Source organism: Vanellus vanellus (genome assembly GCF_965231255.1).
Source record: "Vanellus vanellus genome assembly, chromosome: 14".
Taxonomy (NCBI): Eukaryota; Metazoa; Chordata; class Aves; order Charadriiformes; family Charadriidae; genus Vanellus; species Vanellus vanellus.
Genome location: NC_138919.1, coordinates 13,189,637 through 13,209,052, shown reverse-complemented (window position 1 = coordinate 13,209,052; position 19,416 = coordinate 13,189,637). Strand labels below are relative to the sequence as shown.

The 19,416-nt window shown below is 45.6% G+C and overlaps 2 long non-coding RNA genes across 2 annotated transcripts; both read right to left on the bottom strand.

Annotated features, from left to right (window-relative positions):
- Positions 1-272: 272 nt before the first annotated feature.
- Positions 273-6,776, bottom strand: LOC309677504. Its single transcript, XR_014269684.1, has 7 exons — positions 6,751-6,776; positions 6,271-6,377; positions 5,860-5,939; positions 1,844-1,884; positions 1,222-1,243; positions 1,083-1,110; positions 273-286 (listed from the first exon to the last, which is right to left on the bottom strand). It is a non-coding gene; the product is annotated as an uncharacterized lncRNA (long non-coding RNA).
- A 125-nt stretch (positions 6,777-6,901) lies between these two features.
- On the bottom strand, positions 6,902-17,894 carry LOC309677505. The gene is made up of 3 exons (XR_014269685.1): positions 17,851-17,894; positions 15,087-15,169; positions 6,902-6,924 (listed from the first exon to the last, which is right to left on the bottom strand). It is a non-coding gene; the product is annotated as an uncharacterized lncRNA (long non-coding RNA).
- Positions 17,895-19,416: the final 1,522 nt, after the last annotated feature.

The window sequence follows — 19,416 nt, the reverse complement described above, 5'->3', positions numbered from 1 at the left end:
CTCTGGATGGTCCCTGTGTGTTTGAACCCATCCCTTCTCTCAGTCTCATGAGGCAAACCTTGACAACCCAGTCTCCAAGCCTGCACAAGGCTTTGGCCACTCCACTCACAGCCAACAGTGTGACTTCTTTTATGATATAAATGGCATTATTGTCAAGAAAAACAAAACACTAGCCCATGAAAAGGAGGAGACTGCCATTACCTGTGCACAGGCGTATTGACCAAAAGTGAGGTTGCAGGGCGAGACTTGGCCATGGGCTATCTCAAGAACCATCTCCTGGCTGACACTGGTGGGAAAAAAACAAAGACATCACCTCCACGCCAGCTGCCCCAGACCTGCAGCAGCTGGGGGCAGAACTGACTGGGAGCTGGCACTCCGTCTGCAAACGCAGGCATGGAGCACTGCTGCCTGAGCCCCGAGCCCCGAGCCCAGGCAGTCACTGAAAGGCATGTGAATGCCCCTGACCACATGCTTTTATTCATTGAAGTTTTGTTCATCTGCAGCAGGGACAGCTATTAGCTACACTCGTGTAAAGGGTCCAGCCCACCCACTAAGGAACAGGAGCAGCGCCAGGCATCCCTAACAACAAGGCATGGCCCACAGAAGAAATATAGAAGAACAAACAACACCACAGATGACAAGAATCGTTGGCACCATCTGGGAGCAGGGAGAGGGTACTTGTAAACTGTTGACCCTTAGGTAGAAATCAAGTTCAAAGAAGGCTTGGAGCAGACATGTTTCAGTCTTGGGCCCCCACCACTAGCCAAGGTAAGCTCAGCACCAACGCCAAGGTTCTTGGAGCTTTAAATCCCCCCATGTCAGGCTGGCTGACACACCAGGGACTTGCCCTGCTTTTCTTTGTCCTGCACAGACACAGAGCCCCAGGAAGGCATTTTCCCTTCACTGTTTCAATGAGTGCAATTAGAGCCCTCCCTGCCCACAGGCAACCCTGGGACTTTGTGGGGAGAAAGATGCTACACCTGGTTTCAGAGGCTTCCTGCTACCCAAAGTGACATCCCCAACAAACCAGCATCACTCCCAAGGAAAATGCTGCCAAGATAATTTGCTGATGGTTCACATACCTTTCCACTGAAGCACACACAGCAGATTCTGATTCCCCAAAAAAGAGAGAGAGACAAAAGTAAAGGAACTGTGATAGGAAGATGTATACAGAACCATGTCTGAATCTTCCCTATGGAGATTACTTGGTAAGAAACTCACCATTGACAGGGGAGCTGGAGCACTGCACCAGGAGAAAGAGAGAAAAGAGATGATCTTATTGTGCTGTTACAACGGTAGCACAACATTAGTTGTAATCACTGCATACAGACAAGCATGTTAGCTGCAACCATTTGTACTTGGATCTGGCCTGAAAACACACAAGTGCCCAGATCCAGAGCTCCCATCTTGCCATGCTAGGTAGCTGCCATCTGCAAAATTCGTATCAGTACTGGCTCTGTGCTTCAAACAGCTGGAAAGTTCAGGGTTATGTGAGTCCTCCCATCACTCAGGCATGAGAGCCAATGGGATGGAATGTTCTCCTGATGATACGAGTGTGATCGATGGGTGTCACCTTCATTGAACTGTCTGGTGATCTGCTTGCACTGAAGCCCTGCAAAGACCTGGATAAGCCATCTCCACTCCACTCGCTGTTTGGGAGACAGGAAGGGGAAGGTCATATACCATCCACCTCCATGCTCAACACACTGGATCTGGCTTGTAGCAATTGATTCCCATCAACGCACTGCTATCACAAAGGGGCCCACCCTGACCACCAACCCAAACATGCTTAGCAAGTAAAGTCATTGTTGACACGTATTTTGCACACGCGAGTTTGTCTTACCAGATATGTCCCAGCAGAAGCTGCAGCAGCTACGTGCCAACCTGGAAGACAACGTTCCATGATTTTAGCAGTAAATCTAGGACAAAGCTCCTTCCTACAGTCCTGCCCCTGTCTGGCTTAACAGATCCTGAACATCGCTCATCTCACTACATTATTTTATTCTTCATTCTTGACACAGTTTTTCACAAAATCATTTCTGTCAGACCTTTCTGCTGTTTTCTCTTGACTTTTCAACAACTGACTGGGTGAGCAGACATGAAGACTACTCTATACACTCCAGATCAGTCCAGCAGAGGACAGAAATGCGGTGTCTTAGATGACATGAGAGACTGCATGCATCTCTGTCCCCAAAGAGAAAAAGGCAGGGAAAGGGGCAGAAACAACACTCTGGGAATGGACCTTCTCTCCAGGAGTTCCTTGCCCGGTATCCTTTGTGCACCATGGCCAGCGATCAGCCCAGGAGGCCAGGCTCACTGTGCTTATGCTTCCATGATGCTTTTACCTTTGCAACTTCTACTTGTTTCTTACAGCGATGCCATCAACGTGTAAATTGTAGCCAAGCCTGTGTTGTATTTCATATGTTTTTCCTGCTAAATCCTCAACTGGATTAAAATCAGCCTGTGCTGCAGAACTGCACACAACGCAGGTAACACCAGTGTACGACAGCCCTCACACCAGTGCTGTCTGAGAACTTGACAGGGATTTACTGAAAGAAGTCGACCTGTGACTGCTGGCTCTTGGCAGGTCTGTGCAAGCCCTCCACTTGTCTGCTCCTTGTTTCCTAACTTTTACATTGTTCTTGATGGAAACTTGCATCTACCCTGCCAATGCCATGAAGTTGGAAAGGTGGTGAAATGCAAGCTTAGTAACACCACACACAGACTCAAATTTCCCTGGCATTAGTATTGTTTACTTCAGATTAGGAGCTTACCAAGCTCAGCATCCCCCGTGTACAGAAAAAAGGGGAAGGTAGAGACTTCCCACTAGTTTCTGACAGGACAGAACAAGTGAATGCAACAAACACTACATGAAATGAGAGGCAGGGAGAGGGAGAAGGCAATGGTTAGAGGCTTCTGAGGTTACGCTGCAGGCTGACTGTCACAATTTGCTAGCACTGAATCACTGCAGTTGTTTTGGTCAGTGTGTTTCTCTAACAGCATATTCAAGACTTGGCTGGTCAGCACTGTCACCTTCATCCATCTCCTGGGGCAGCTGTGCTCGATCTCAGCCCACAGTGAGGCACCGGGGCCCTGCAGAGCTGTCTGCCACAGCCATCCCTTGCCACACGTGCCCATCACCACACCACACGGCATACCCAGTTTGCACCGTTCTCCTCCCACCCTGTTGGCTACACCCTCCGACCCATCTCAGTGCATGACAGACCACAGCAAGCCTGGGTGCCCTGCAGCACAGAGTAGCTCTGCTTCTCTGCAAGCCTCGTTCATCTGTTCAATGAGTAACACAGTGCTGACAGTTTGGTAGTTATCTATCAGCAGGGAGAACACCAACTTCAGTGACTCTGGATCAGGCACTACAGCTGACAGGAGGCTGAAGTAGAGATCACCCCACCCGTGCCTTATCTCCTGGACCCACGGATCAGCTAGCCCAAGGCCGGCTGAGTACCCGACAAGCACATGGAGGTGGGACAGAGCTCAGGTTCAGTATGATTGCTCCATGACTCTAAAGCATCAGTGACTCCCAGCCCTCATACTCCCATGGGGGAAACACAGTTAGGACTGGTGTTATCCACAAATATTTGGTCAGAAGTGACTCATGGGGGGAATGTGGAGGAGCTGAGTCCCAAAACCAAACCACAGAAGCAACCTCCTCTGGTTCTTCCACACCATATGGCTAAGAGACCAGGCTAAGCTGGCCTAGGGCAGTGTCAGTCAAACCCATGGTGGTATCAGGGACAGAAATCAAGAGGATGGGAGACCCTTATCACTGAACTGTGACAGGGAAGAAGAGGAGGAAGGCAGCAGCTTTCCTGGGTGTGGATGTGTTCACCAGCCCAATGACCTGCATTAGGAAGGGGATTATAAAATACCTTGAATGGATGGATGAGAGGAATCCCTAATTAGTATAACAGCTTTTTTGATTACTAGCTGCTAAACCTTTTTAATAATTTAATTAATGGAGAACTGTCACTAAGTAACACGCAAAGGAAACATACCCATAGTTGTGCAAATGTAGTGCTTTCCTCTAGGCTGAACACACATTAACTTTACCCCTAGAGAAAGTCTCAAAAGAGTTACCAAAATCATAACCAACAGTTCAGTGCCAGAGGCTGGCCCTGAGGCCATGCTTTCCTGCTTGCAGACACAGCCAGGCTGTTTCCACTGTGAAAATCACTTCCTGCTCACCTCAGGACTGGACCTTGGAAACAATACGGCCAAGCCCTTTGGCCCCACTCATGGAAAGCTCTTAGGCGTATGTTTAAGCATGCAAATTGTTCCATTGGCTGGAAAGCACTGTGTTCAGAAACACCCATGCAGGGAAAAGGAGGAAGAGGAAGGGTGGCTTCTCACTCTGCAAGATCAGAGAGGACCCCAACCTACGATCATAAAAATCCTCATTGTATCACAATAAATCCTTCATATCACAACATCACAACAAAGGCTAAGATATGCGTGCATCACTCTGGGAGCAATACCCTTCCAAAACACCATTTTCACTCCCATGCTTTGTTAGTGCACAGGCACACCAGGCTGCAGTGAAGCCTTCCATAACAGAAGAGACTGTCTCCTCCACCCATGTATGCTGTTCAACTGCTGTCCACAGTCCCTCCTCCTCCACAAGGGCATTTCTGTGCCTCGAGGTTGCTGAGCACTGCCATGTCTCCCCACTCCCTCTTTACAACAAGGCCATTCACATTGATAGTGTAGCACCACTATGCTTAGATCTCCTGTCCTTCCCTTTCAGAAACCTGTTTAGGGACTCTCAGAAACTCGTGTTTTCTTTCTTCTCTTTGATCCATCCCCAAGTATGCAAGCTGTTGGATGCAAATTCTCTGCAAGCTCGGCACATTTCTGGTATTCTGTCTTTCCTCCACCTCCAGTTACCTAGGGCATTTATCTAGGGCATTTACAGAAGCAGATGGGTAGATGGATAGGGGCAAGCATGGCCCAAAGAAATTGAATTATTTCCCACACCTGCATGCTGAGCCAGCAGCCAATGAGAGAATACACCACCAAAATTACTGACCTGCCAGACTTAAAAGCAATTGCATTAAGAGTCATTAACTTTTACAAGCAATCTATGTACTTCTTCTTGTACTGGATGTTAATAGAAAAGTGGAAAAGAAATCACATTTTCATCAGGGTGTCCATAACACATCAGTCACTTTTGAACAGCAACAACTGCATAATTAAAGAAATAAAGACAAGAAAAAAGTTATCTGTTTATTTGTTTTCCTTCCTTTCCTACTGATAACTAAGCCTACTTCAGAGAAAATTATGGTCCCTTTATGTAGCTGTTCCCCAGCTGGTGGTTCATTAGATTGTTTGTAATGGTACAAGTTCATGTTCTATTGTCATCAACATTCACTGCAAACACTATCTCAAGTCTGATGAGGAAGGAAGAATAAAGTGCTGACACTTTCTGAAAGAAACAATGATCCCACTCTGGAATCCCTTACTACCAAAAAAAAACAGATGGAGGGAAAGTAGGGGAATATAGAAATAACGAGATTCAGCTAAGATTATTTCTTAAGTGCTTTTCCAGAGACACCTGGATACTCCAACAAAAGGAGCAGTGAGCAGACAGCTCTGCAATGACAGGAGGAGAATGAATTCCAATTTTGTCTTTCCACCCTGTTTATTACAAAAATTGATATAGTTTGTTTTACAGACACAATAATAAACAAGCATAACTAAAGACTAGAGATTTAGCGCAACCACCAAAATAACGTTCAATGGTCTTTCAGCACAATTTTCTCTTTTGAGCATTATCTCAGCTACAGCTACTGGTAAGGAAAATCCTCCCGGGACACCCATCACCCTCACAGTAATACTCACCAACCAAAAGGAGCAAGCCCAGCCTTGGGAGTAAAGGCAGCATTTCTGCAAAGGTCTTCAGAGCACCCATAGAAAATCACCTTATTTCAGCCAAGAAAAATCAAACGTGAATAATACTTAATTGCAAAACCAAACTTAGGGTAGGAAAGTTAAAAGGTGACTGTCTCACAAGCACACTGACACATGCCAACACCCTTCACAAAATCTATTCAAAACTAGACCCAAAGCACACAAAAAAAAACCCCTATGGAGGGTCCCCTATGCCTGGGAAAACACGGAGGTGTATGCCGAGAATTCAGAGTTAGTTAAGCTAGATTCACTGCGATCGATGCCCTGAAGTCAGGCTCCCCTCTGGCAGAGGAGAATAAGAGGTTGCAAAACCCCACTCAGACAGTTAACTGTGGTGCTTACCTCCAAGCCACTAGTCACCGGCCCCTTAGTGTGTAGAGCTATGATCCGTAGAGGTCTCCTTTTCACTGAGCAAACCAGGGTGTGTCTCTGGCTTCTCAAAACTGCATCTGAAATTACAGGATGGATTTGGAGCACTGGACACACCTATAAGTTGTTGAGAATACAAATGTCGGGCAGTACAAATAAATGTGCATTATTTGATAATGCTTGTCATTCCTAGGATACAGTAGGAAACACTGAGCCTGAAGCGAGGCTGCGCAGAGTGAGCAGGACAAGGGCAGTGAATAGGTGCATTCCCTCCCTGCCCTGTGCAGGACGTGTTTGCCATTTACAGGAGGCAATAAAAATAAAGCTGCATTCCCAGGACAGAGTTACTCTAGGACCACCTTCCTCTAGTTACTACAGAGATGTTTGTCATCAGGAAATTTTGCTTCAGTGGAGCTTGGAATGTTTAGCCCTTTTCTTGAAATTTCTGCTTACCCCAAGTTGCCTCCACCTGGGAAACCCAAAAGAAAAATACATGGCGGCTCCTCTGATGGTCAGACAGGCCATTTTCACATCACAGGTATGTCGAACTGGGAACTCTACTCCAGGGTCAGCAAGGTCAATCAACTGAAACAGAGCTCTCCACTCAGGACAGAGGAATTGGGATAGCTGAAATAAATAAATGCATCACTGCAATAGAATAAAAGACTAGGACTGGTGCAGGCAAATGCCACAGCAGGGCCATCTGTCTTATTTCCTTGATGAACCCTTGCTCGCTGAGGTGCTCAGGGGTGCTCACAGCACAGTGGCCTCACACCAAGGCGCCCGGCATCTGCACCCAACTGCCATGTGGGCTCTTGCATCAGCACTCACTGCAGCAGCTTGTTAGCACTCACAAGCACCACAGCAATGAGACTACTGAGCAGGAACGTTACCCAATGACCCCAGAACTGTAATCCCAAAGATCCCTCTCTCCCTATCACCATAAATTACCTTTCCTTCAACAAATCTTCATTTATTTCCTTGCTGCAAAGTTCCTAGGACATAATTTCACGGGCTTTCTAATTCCTGCGGGCTGCTCTATTCCAAAACTAAACAACGTTCTCATTAAAGAAATTGCATTTGGTTTTAAAGGGTCTTTATGCAGTAACTGCATGCTGCAGGAGCTGAGGAATGGGTTTGCCCTGCTCCTCCCTCAGCTGAACCACACATGGTGCTGTTCCTCATGATCTCCCCAGACCCGTGCATCAGCAGTCAGGGGGATCTCCTGATTTTGACTGAACTTGTGTTCTCCTCAAGCTAATGGTCAGCCTATAAGCACTTCAGCAAGGAAAACTTGGCAAGCATAATCTGTAAGAATAAAAATAAGACCTGCTGCAGATTCTAACAAGAGATGGATATCAAACTGTATTCCACCCATTTCAGACTTCTTTTCACTGACCCTTGGATCTGATCCCCAAGCCACTAAGAAATTGCCCACAGTAACTCTCTCCATTTCTCTGGATGCAGCACAGTAATTTTGCATCCTCAGATCTGAAAAATTTTGGTCACTTTATTGATGCTTTTCAAGAGAAGTTTTTTCCATAAGTGAGTTATGTCCCAGGCTTAGGCTTGCCCCATCATGCCCACCTATAACTCATGTGTTTGTGGCAACACCAAGAAAAGATAGTGTTGACTCACAACATCACAACGTGTACCCAAACCCCAACTGTCTCCACACTCCCAGTTTTCTTACCCCACTTAACATGTTTATCAGCTATTTTGGAACAAGTGTAACACTGATTCATAAACATAGTTTGTCTGACTCAGAAGTGCATAGGATGCCCAACATCAAAGGGACTCTCATCAACACCCATGCTAAGCTACCCAAATCTATACAAACTTGAAATGCATCATTTTATAAAGTCAGATTCAAGGACCCCTAGTTCAAAGCAAGAAGCCTCTTCTCCAGGATACCCAAATGAGGTGTCCTTGAGATGTACGGGGACCCTTCAATCAGGTTTCAAATACCAAAGCTTTCAGCATCTTGCACCTTTTGGAAATTCAACATTGCAAGCAGGCTGACCATGACAGAGGGTTAGATAGGTATGTGTTGTCAGGGAGCCCTGGACATGCTGTTTGACAAACTGTGGGTCCATACAAGAGTCAATCAAGACGATAACACAGACCATGTGGCACAGAAGGCCTCTGCTATCCTCAGCCAGATCTATGGCTCTTCCCCAGAGCATCGAGAGGTGAAACACAAGAACCAGGAGAGATGTGAAAAGCAGAAAAAACAACACTGTGCCTCAGCCATGGATGGGGGAGGGGGCAATGCAGAGTGTCAGGATTTTCTGCTCGTGTCAGCCAGGAAGTCATGCATACCTAAAGGGTGGGCAGAGCACCCCCCCTTTACTGGGAGAGAAACCAGAGTTCACAAAGGCAAGAAGGAACTTTCATCTGTAAACAAACCGATATTTTTCTTAGGTCTGTCTGCAGCGTGGTCAAGCGGAACCATCCGGTACCTGTCATTTGCATTCATCCTTTAGCAGCTATGAGCCATAAACACAGATCCAAGACTGCTAGGTGCGGTATGAACAAGAAGGTCTTTGATTCCAAGAGCATACGGTTGAGGAGATGAAGGCAGAGGAGCTCAAAGACAGGAAGACAGGCAATGATTTCAACACAGCAGTAGGTGAACCATTTTTACACACTTCATGCCAAAGCAAAATACTGATAATTATATAGAATAAGTCTGGAGCTGATTTATAGTATTGCATCTGGTCGAGTAAGTCTAAGTGTGAGTTACAGCTCTCTAAAATAGGCCTCCAGATAGAGGATTTTTACCTTTTGGATGTGATACCATATCCAGCTTCACCGCTTTGTAGTGCTGAAAGCTGGCAAAAGCAGTTTGGCCAGTGGCAGGTTTTCCAGCACTTTCCAGATCTCAGCCCGGCCCAGCCCAAGGACACAGCCACTTTACCACAGGAGGCTCAGCACTGCTTAGCACGTCAGTGCAGTTTTCAGAGCAGGGTAGTATTACCTTGATAGATGGCCAGAGAGCAGAATGTCAGAGTCTTGCACAAAGTGACACGACTCTGGAAAAGCAGGTTTTATGCCCATAATTCAGCAATAACCTTCAGGCTAACCAGAAGGGATGTGGTTTAGGAGCTTTATTCCCATTATCTAAATATCCTTAGCAGCATACAGTAATCCAGGTAGCAGCTGTGACTAAGCAAGAATGAGATATTCGCAGCACATACCTGGGCAGACGAGTCTTTCAGGGGACAGAGCCTAGCACACCCTCAGCTACCACCTCCCCAGAAGCAGAGCCCTCCCTGTCATTAGTCTCATCTGCACCACGTCCCCTTCCTAAGCACTGCTGTCCCCACCCTTTATGGACTTTCCTAATTTTGCATCATCAGGCTTCTCAGCTGCAGACAAATAGGAACACAGAGCATGTAACAGGAGTGCTGGTAAAATTTGCTCTCAGTGCAAGACAACTACAGATCTTCTCTTATCCAAGAAGTACAGAGCTGGGAGGGGACTCTGAGACTGTCCAGTCCACCCCTTGCACCATGGTGCAATTGTATATATGTAGGCTGACAGAACTGCAGCCAGCCTGCCCTTGCATACGCCTGTGAGGGGGATTTTAGAGCTCAGCTGTAATAACAATTACTTCTAGCTCAACACAGTTACGAAGGAGACCTCTCTGTCTCCCTTCCCTCTCACATTCCTCCCTCTCTGCAAGCTTCCTTTTCCTTAAACTGAAAAAAAAATCCAATGCCTTCACATCCCCTCCCACTCTTCTCAAATGCGTGAATTTCCCAGTGACTGCAAGTGGGGGGTGAAGCCCATTTCTGCATCGTGATCTCTAACGTACACACCAAGAAGCTAGGGCAGGAGGGGAGGCGATGAAATCTGCAGTGGGTGGGCAGGAGTGGGACAGGTCTGAGATGTGGTTTGTACCATGGGAAAATGAGTCAGTGCCTTAATAACCCTCTCTCACCCCACCTGACTGTGCATGTGTAGCATCAAGTATGGCTCAAGTGTTCTTCAGTAACACTAAATTGTACAATTGACTGCCAAGGTGTTCCTGCCATGTTAAGCCAGGTGTGGCAACAGACAATAAATCCTTCTCTATCCCATCTCCACCACGCATGCCATACGCCCTGCTCAGCCCAAAGTCATTGTACCTTCCGGTGTTTTTCATCCAGAACAAAAGGGGCTTTCTGCTTTCTCAGAAAATTCAGGTCTCCCATTATGCTTGAGAGACCACCCTGGAGAAGCTGCCTGAGCAGATACGTGCTCATACCACAGGTGAAAAACCCCCATCAAACACGGGCCCAAGGGCCAGCAAATCACAGAAGACAACAGTACCCCAGAGGAGCTAATACAGAACATTTCACCATGGGTTTGGTACTGGATGTACAGGATGGGGCTCAGGCTTTCACTAATGTAAGTCAGACCACAGCCGAGCTCCTCTGCAACCTTGCAAGAGCCATCGAGACTCATTGGGCTCAGAAAGCCCCACCAGTGCTCTCCCTTTCGTTAACCCTAAATACAGTGCAGTACAGAATCACAAGGAGACATTTAAGAACAGGAATGACAGAACACAAAATAAGAATGCTTGCTGAAATGGAACCAAAAGGGGCAGTTAAGAGACGAAAACGCAGGTGGTGTGGAAATTATATAAAGGCATACTGAAGGCTGAAAAAAATGCATACCACCTAGGAAAGAAAATCAAATTGTCATAAGTGAACAGAAAAGCAAAGGAAGTTTCTGGATATAAGAAGATATCTTTCAAAAACTCCATGTTATTCTTCTGTTTCTTACAGAATCATAAAACCATTGGTTGCCTCAGGAAGAAGAAATCTGTCAAGGCCCTGCTGGGACATCATGATCCAGTTATAAAAAGAGGATCTGGAGACATACAGTTCTAAAAGGGAAACTAAATTCTTTGTTTCCATGTCTATCACACTAGATCCCTTCATTACGTGAGCTCATCTAAGAATGAATCTCATAGGTATATACTGACAGAAGAGGTTACAGAACAAAATCACACTAAAACGCCCAGAAAAGGTAGACTACATCAAAGAGTCCTGGAGGAGAACATGACACAGCTGCAGTGTCCAACCCTTTGCTTGAATTACCCTTTGTACCACAGGTCAGAAGGTGATGGAGGCAACAGAAGCTTTTAGGAGGATCTCCAAAGGAGACTGGACAGAGAACCAGAAAGAAAGAGACATGAAGGTCAAGCCTCAGCCTAAACCAAACCTTTTCGCTTTGGTCCAGCAGGAAACAGATGGGGTTGCTGCTACAGTCTGCTAGAATGAGCTGCATGAGTCCCCTACAAAGGGTTGCGTCTAGAGCTGACAGAAGAGGATGAAGACAGAAGTGATGCAAAATCTGTGGTCTAAGGTATAAAGAGCTCCAAGACCACAAAAATGGTGTTATGCTACAGTCACCACTTGCATTAGCTCTTCTTTTATCCTTCCTGTACAGATCTCAGGCTTATTGGGACTTGGCACACAAAGGAATTCTCCCCAATAACTGAAACAAAGCTGTGTGAAACCTCTCCCTGCCTTATCTCTCCAAAAACACAAACAAGGAAACACTGCTAAAAAATGCCCACATGTCAGAACTGATTTCAGCGGCAATGAACCAACTACCATTGCCCCATGGATCACTGCTTCCACTGCACAGCAGTCCTGCCCTCACTCCCGCTGCTCTGGACGAAACCCCCTGACGCCTACCTGCAGAATCACAGAAGAGAAAGTCAGGAGGGCTCTCCAGGTATTCATCAGAACATCTCCTGGCTTAAGAGTGGATCAGTCTTACAACCACTTTGCCTGGAGTCATGTTCTGGGTTGACAATCTCAAAGGTTCTGGGTTAAGACAGAAGATGCATTTTCTGAAAGCCCCATCTGGCAAGTAACCTATAAATAAGGTGTTCCTCTTGAACAGAGTCCAGTGGTCAGTGTTGAGTGAAGAGAGCTTTAGCATGAACAGGCAACTGTGACATTTGACATCATAGCATTTGCAGCATGGAGCATTTTGACCCATTTCAGCTGCAAAGCCATCTTTCTCTGCAAACCAATGGATTCATAGGACCAAAGGGATAGTTCAGACCAGAAAAGGAGATGATTCTCCATACAGGCATTTAAATTGCACAGCTCTTTCTCAAGGATTGGCAGACACTGTTGGTTCAGAAAGCAACTGAGCAAAAATTATACCCTTGGATTTATTATCAATGCAAGCAGAGTTTCAAATTGACAGGACTGATTCTTATCTCAGCATAGATCTTTAAAAGAATGCGTAAGTGCACAGGTCACATCCAGCTATGTGACTGCATGGTATTACGTGCCTACTTGTTAAATGTCACCTAGAGAGATTTTTATAAACAAGGCAATATTTAGTTCAATAAGCAGCTGGTCTCACCTCTGTTTGCTTAAGCATTCAGTTACAAGCAGGGAATATATGAAAAGAAACATTATTGGCTTCAAGATGTTACTGCGCCCACACCTACAAATGCCAGTGGGGTCACCAGAACTCAACACTGAAAGTTTGTGTTTTACAGCTCATGCAAGACCATCTATCCTCACCTGCCTGTGCTAGCAGGCCTTCACTTGAGGCTACTTCTAAGTTGCAAAGGAAGAGAGAGGAAAGGCAAGGGTCTCAGAGACCTGCCTACCATCAAACAGGCCAAATCCTCCATCAGCTCAGGACTAAAACCCAATCCTGATTTATCCCCTGTTGTAGTAACTCCTGAGAAAACCCTGCTCTGGCCACACACACCACTCCCAGAGCTATTACCTGCACACTGCTAAAGGAAGTGTCACAGAGACTAATACAAAAGGCAGTGAAGGTGATTAAGACAGGATGAAAAGGCCAAATAGCATCAAATATCAGTTTATAGCTGGAAGAAAAACAACTGCCACATTATACATTCCCAGAGTTTTACACAAGAGATTTTGCTTGCTTTTCACCTCCCTCTTTCCTTGTAATCTCCTCTGTAATATTTGTGTTGCACAAAGTCAAAAACCACCTACCTCTAACACTCAAAACTTGTCCTCAAGTATAAGCCCAACCAATCTAAAAAAAAAGGTAATTAATCTGACCTCTGACTTTCCTCTCTCGACAAGGTTTCTATTCATGCTGGTGACCAACTGGCTGCACTAGAGAGCAGAAGTGTTGTTTAGTAATGCCCTAACCCTACCTGTTTAGCTACCCATCAGGGCAGGGTCTTGAGGCTATGCCTGTTGAAGACGCTCCTGACTCATAAGCAGTCAGGAGTAAGAAGCATGAGCAGTTTTAAGGTCACGTATATTATTGGAAGACCATTTTTCAGCATGAGCAGGGTCAGAGCCGACACATGCTCCCAGAAACTCAGCCCAGCCTTGAAAGGCTGCTCAGGAAGAACCAGGCTACTACGACACTGGCCCCTCAGCCATCAGTTCTGGATGTACCATGGTGCTCACAGCATTAAAAATATTTGGCACCTAGAACTCCATGAATGGTGCTACTGGTGTCAGCTGCCATGCCATGTTCTCACAACTCCCATGTCCTTTGGCTGATTGGGTCCTCCCAAAGCATACACTCACCTTCCAGAGGGCCAGACAAGAACAGGTGAGGTGCTGTGGGCACCCAACAGTGCTCCTGCCCCTTCTGGCTCTGTTGTGAGTATTGTCAGCACTTGGGCATCTCTACCATACACTGAAGTGCAGCAAAATATAGCCATAATTGACAGGGACTCCTTATTCTTAAGTACAAAGAAGCTCTGCCTCTGTATTTTATAGCTTCAATAAAATGGTTTTCTGTGTCAGCCACCTGCTAAGAAACTTTGCAAGTTCTCAGCTGCTCCTCCTTGCAGCAAGGCTGACACCTTGCGATGCAGCAGAGCAGTCTAACTTGCCCTCTCCTTTATACATAAATATATACACACAGGCATGCATGTGCGCATAGTCACCTGTAGTGGGTGACAGGTCATACACAGCTCTAAGAAAGAAGAGGAGAATAAGAGAGAGTCCACATTACGAAAGTCAGTGACCCAGCTCATGAAACTGGAAATTCTAACTCATTGTCTAGCACAACTAAACCCGTCTCCCACGCTCCCTAACCCCCCATCAGTCAAAGGCTGCCAGCCCTAAACACTCTTAAGTACCTTCTCCCCACATCCCCGGAGCACCTCGCTATGCTGAGCACCTGCAAGGGACTTACTTCAGCTCACAGTATCCAGCTTCGTCCTGCCCCTTGCAGTGACCTGCTCTGTAGGGTAAGGTGGGTAAGATAAAGAAGGTTCAACTCCTTCCTGCTGCATATATGTGTCTGATGAAAAGTAAACATGTACCAGGCAGGACAATTAATAAACCTGGCTGAACACCACATTCAAAACAGCACATGGATCCACAGTCATACAATTTACCTGGATGTGTCCTTATTTTCCAGGACAAGAAAGGCAGGAGCAATATAGGACATTATGCAACGTGTTAAAAATTACATGGCAAGGTCAGAGCTGTGGAGAGAACTGGGGAGGGGGAAAAGTAAGAAAACTACTGCAGGGTCAGTTCTTGTTGTTCCTGCCTCCTGCAACCTGCCAGCCCTCCAGGTATCCACCCACAAGGATCACTACACTAAGCCAGCAGAGCTGGGCACAGCCCTGCTGCCTCCACAGCACCTTTTCCTTGGTTTGTGGGCTGAGGACATCCGTCCGCCAGCACGACCCTGGGACCAGGCTGCCAGAAGGAGCATGCAAGCACCAGAGGGCACCAGGAGCTCAGCCCTGCTAACCCACCAGCTCCCTCCTGGGAGTCTCTCCTGCCGCCACTGGAGGTCTCTGCTAAGTCACTTACCTGGGGAAAAAGCAGTGGGGAGGCAGCTGTTTTAACCAAGCTCAAGATTTCACAAAACAGTATCGGTTCTTGTGGAAACTTCACTGGAAAATATGCAAGACAAACGTTAGTAATTTCTGTTTGGTTATTTTTCAGTCCTATATTCTTGTACTTCTGATCTCATCCCAATTCAGAACAAAAACACATTTTAAATTGTGACTCTTTCTCACAGACAGAAATGTGAACCCATCGCTATGCCCCTCTAGACAGATGACCACGTGGCCGCTATTCCCGTGTCTCAGTCCCTCACCCTCCTGTATGATCCAGCAAATTCTTTCCTCTGTGAGTATCTGCTAGTGACTCGTCAAATGAACAAAAGTAAAAATCTCTCTCCATAGTTGTCTTCATGCTAGAGCAACAGCTTATATGAAACTAAGTGGGATGGACTGATGTTACTGTCAAAGCTAACTTAAGCTTAGACATGGAAACTGAGTAATGTCTGCAACAGTTATTTCCAAAAAGATTTAACTGCTATTTAAATAAAAGGAATCTCTAACTATTGCTGACTTAGCCTCCTTAATAATATGATTCAGCCTGGAGAAGGCTCCGGGGAGATCTTATTGCGGCCTTCCAGTACCTAAAGGGGGCCTACAGGAGAGCTGGGGAAGGACTTTTTACAAGGGCATGTAGCGATAGGACGAGGGGGAATGGCTTTAAACTGGGAGAGGGCAGGTTTAGATTAAATATTAGGAAGAAGTTTTTCACTTTAAGGGTGGTGAGGCACTGGAACAGGTTACCCAGAGAGGTTGTTGAGGCCCCATCCCTGGAGGTGTTCAAGGCCAGGCTGGACGTGGCCTTGGGCAACCTGGTCTAATGGGAGGTGTCCCTGTCTATAGGCAGGGGGGTTGGAACTCGATGATCTTTAAGGTCCTTTCCAACCTAAACCATTCTATGATTCTATGATTCTTCAGTCTGTACTGTAAATCTTTCCATGGTGCATGTTTATCCTCTAGTTTTACATACTTACATTATACATCTAACAATACATCGCCCTTTGACTTGACAAGAAAAAGTCCTTCTCCATCCCTAGAATCAAACATTGCTTCGCAAGAGTCTCTGAGTATCTTGAGAATGTGGTCTTAGAAAAAGTCACAGTTAGCAAATCAGACATTGACCAATAATTCACAAAACTCGGGAATGACCAGTTTGGACAAGTTCATAAAAAACTGAGCAACTAAGGGCTTTCAGAAATTGGCCACTCATGGCCACCTTCAGCCAATCCTTGTTGAAAATGGGAAACTGCCTCTCAGTGGATTTGATCCAGATTTGAGTCATCAATTGATTTTTAATTCTGGGCAGGGTGTTCTGGGTGACACCCTTCTAACACTGAGGCCTTTGCATGGCAGGAACTCATTCAGGTCTCCCACACCCAAAGGTGGCTTCACAAGCATGCAGCACCTTCACAGCAGAATAACTTTGCTATGGCACGATAATCCATTGCAAAGCAGGGAAGAAACCACCCGAGTCCCAAACCTGCAATCCCACAGGCCACATGTCTGCACCAAGGGCTAGGGCTGGATTCTGTAACATAGATACCACTTTGACAAATGCTAAATCCCGAGCTGGTTTTGTTCTGATCTCCAGCAAAGCAAAGGAAACACCTGTCTGTGTGTGTGTAAAGGGCTACCATCATGTAACAGAGCTACGTGACATATTTCCCAAGTGTTGTCTTATTAATTCAGCTTTATCAATTACATAAATTAAATGGGCTCTAGGGTTATGCTGCAGGATTTGTCCATTTCAGCCATCTTATCTGCTAACTTTAAGTGAATATAATTTGGAAACATGTTCTGCAAAATGTGGTCTGCACAGTTACTGTTCCCCACAGTCTGGGCAGAAAGCTCTGACCTGGGCATCACAGTTCTTTGTGGAGAGCCTCCGTGTTCAATATACTACACTATCTTTTTGGAGAAGGGAGAGCTAGGCTTTGCTTCAGCTGGTGTTGGGGAGTTTGAAGTGAGACCAAAGAGGAATACATGGGGCTCGTTCAAATGCAACGTGAATTTTGCTTTGCTTGTTTCATGATCTGTAAACAGCAGCAAACCTTAAGTCCACAAAGTGCCAAAAATTGTTTCTGCAGTACTGAAAAAAAGATTTGTGAAATGGTTAAAGGCCTTTAAAGCTAGCAAAGCCCTCTCCCAAACATTCATCACTTTGGCTCAAACAAAAGTCAGAGCACCAAGACATGCTTTGTTGGGATGCTGTGGGACTAAGAGCTATCAAGACACAAGACCAAAAAGAATAAATATGGAAAAAGAATAAATCAGCTCCAACACTAGGGATTTTTCTCTTACTCTAAGTGAAACACAGAGGATCCCAGAATAAGTATGCTATGCTGGAGGCTGATCAACAAGCAATTATATGGGCCAAAGTCAGCTTCTAGCACCTCTGTGCTGAGGGCAACTAGACAGTGGTGACAGGTAACGACATTTATCCTAAAGTGCCTGTGACCATGCTCTCTAAAAGCAGTTGCTTTTTTCACTTCAAGCTGCTACATCTGGAGATTTTCATCCCCACAATTACACACCAGTGAACACAAATGGCCTGTTCCGTGGACTTGTTTACTCCTGAAGCCATTTAGAGCATTCCTGAGATGGGCAAGGACATGAAACTCAAATGTCATCTCTACAGCACAAAAATTCTGAAGCCGCTTAATGTTCTTTTATATTATGGTTCACCAAGATTCCTCCGCGTGTGCTAAGGTACATCAGGAAACTGAGCTCACCTTTAGGCACATCAGGAAACTGAGCTCACCTTTAGGCACTGAATTACATTCCAAGTGTGAGGAGAATAATATGCCAGGAGACAAATCCAAAATGGAAAAAGCCTTAGAAGGAAAGAGCAGGTTAACACAGTGATGCTGCTGAGATCCTGGGCTACGTCTAAAAACAGTACTGCGGAAAACAGTTGGAGAACCTAGCTTAACTTCCCAGATGAGGCACGCAGCATCCCACAGGGAAGAAGGAAACAAAGGAGGTATGATAGATCCTGCTCCAGGCCACACTGTGGAGATACAATGTAGAATTCAATGAAGTGAGTCCAGATTCACATAAAAGTAATGACAATGAGAGTCAGATCCTTTATTTTTTTAACCAGTTCCACTGTCACCACAAAAGGCTCACAAAGAAGGACCACTTTGTCACTGTATTGTCTTGTTATCGATAAAAAAGGGCAAGGCAGATAGATGGCATACCAGCAGCGAGGCTCTGAAAGCTTTAGGAGATGAAGCATAACAAAATATCTCAGCAATGAGGTGCTTCTGAAAGAAATTTTTCTCAGGTCATTCATTCCTGAGAAATAAATAAGCAAAACTTAACTCCAACTGTACTGTTATTTATGCTCACCTTCCTTCCAGTTCTCTGATCCCATCACACAGTCTGTGACATGCTGTAACTCTCTTTCACTGAGACTTTCAGCCTGTTGTTTAACACAATCCCTCTCAGACACATGGTGTTGGCTAAACCCTGGAAATACAGGATTAGGTGGATGAGAAAGATTGTGCCATCTTAGGGTAAAGTGAGAATTTCAAGCAGTCTTGTTTTACCGCAGCATATCCATGAGGACATCACCTGAAGGGTTGTTCAGCTTTGCTACTGGTTTTAATACCAAGTTTAAATTAATCCCTGAGTAGATATGCTATAAAGTGTAATCCCCATCCCAATACACTCCCTTCCCACTGGATAAGAGGGTCTGACTCCTATGAAGGAGGCAGTCAACAGAGGGGCCATACATTCCCATGTGCTTGCCCTAGGCGCAGCTACCTCCCAGCTACATCCCAGAACTGACCCCATGAAAACACCCCCAGCCTTGCTGAACACCTGTGACATTCGGGCAGGACTAGCCACAAATCTCCACTGAGAACAGGGATGGTCACAGTGGTATGGGCACTCCTTTTAGAAAGAAAGGAGCTCTGAGGATCAGCTCAGTACACACAGGCTGCCACAAAAAATTGACACTGATCCACTTCAGGGATGTGATGTTTAAACTCAGGCTCATGTTCATATTTACAGATAGTTTAAATGTGCAGGAGGAAACAAACAGGTATTTTATTCCAAGCCCCTCACATGCATCTAAGATGATATGTGTGAAGCAAAATACAGATCATAGCCTAGAAAAAACAAAACAGAACAAAAGAAATATACCTGTCCCCAACAGAAAATTGCTGTAAAGGGCAAGATTTATGGATTTAATTTAAAAATCCCTTTCACCAACAGAGGAGGAGGAGGTAAATTACACTGCCAAATATTAAACATGAAGGAAAGCAACAAATAATATCGATGTAGTTTACCTT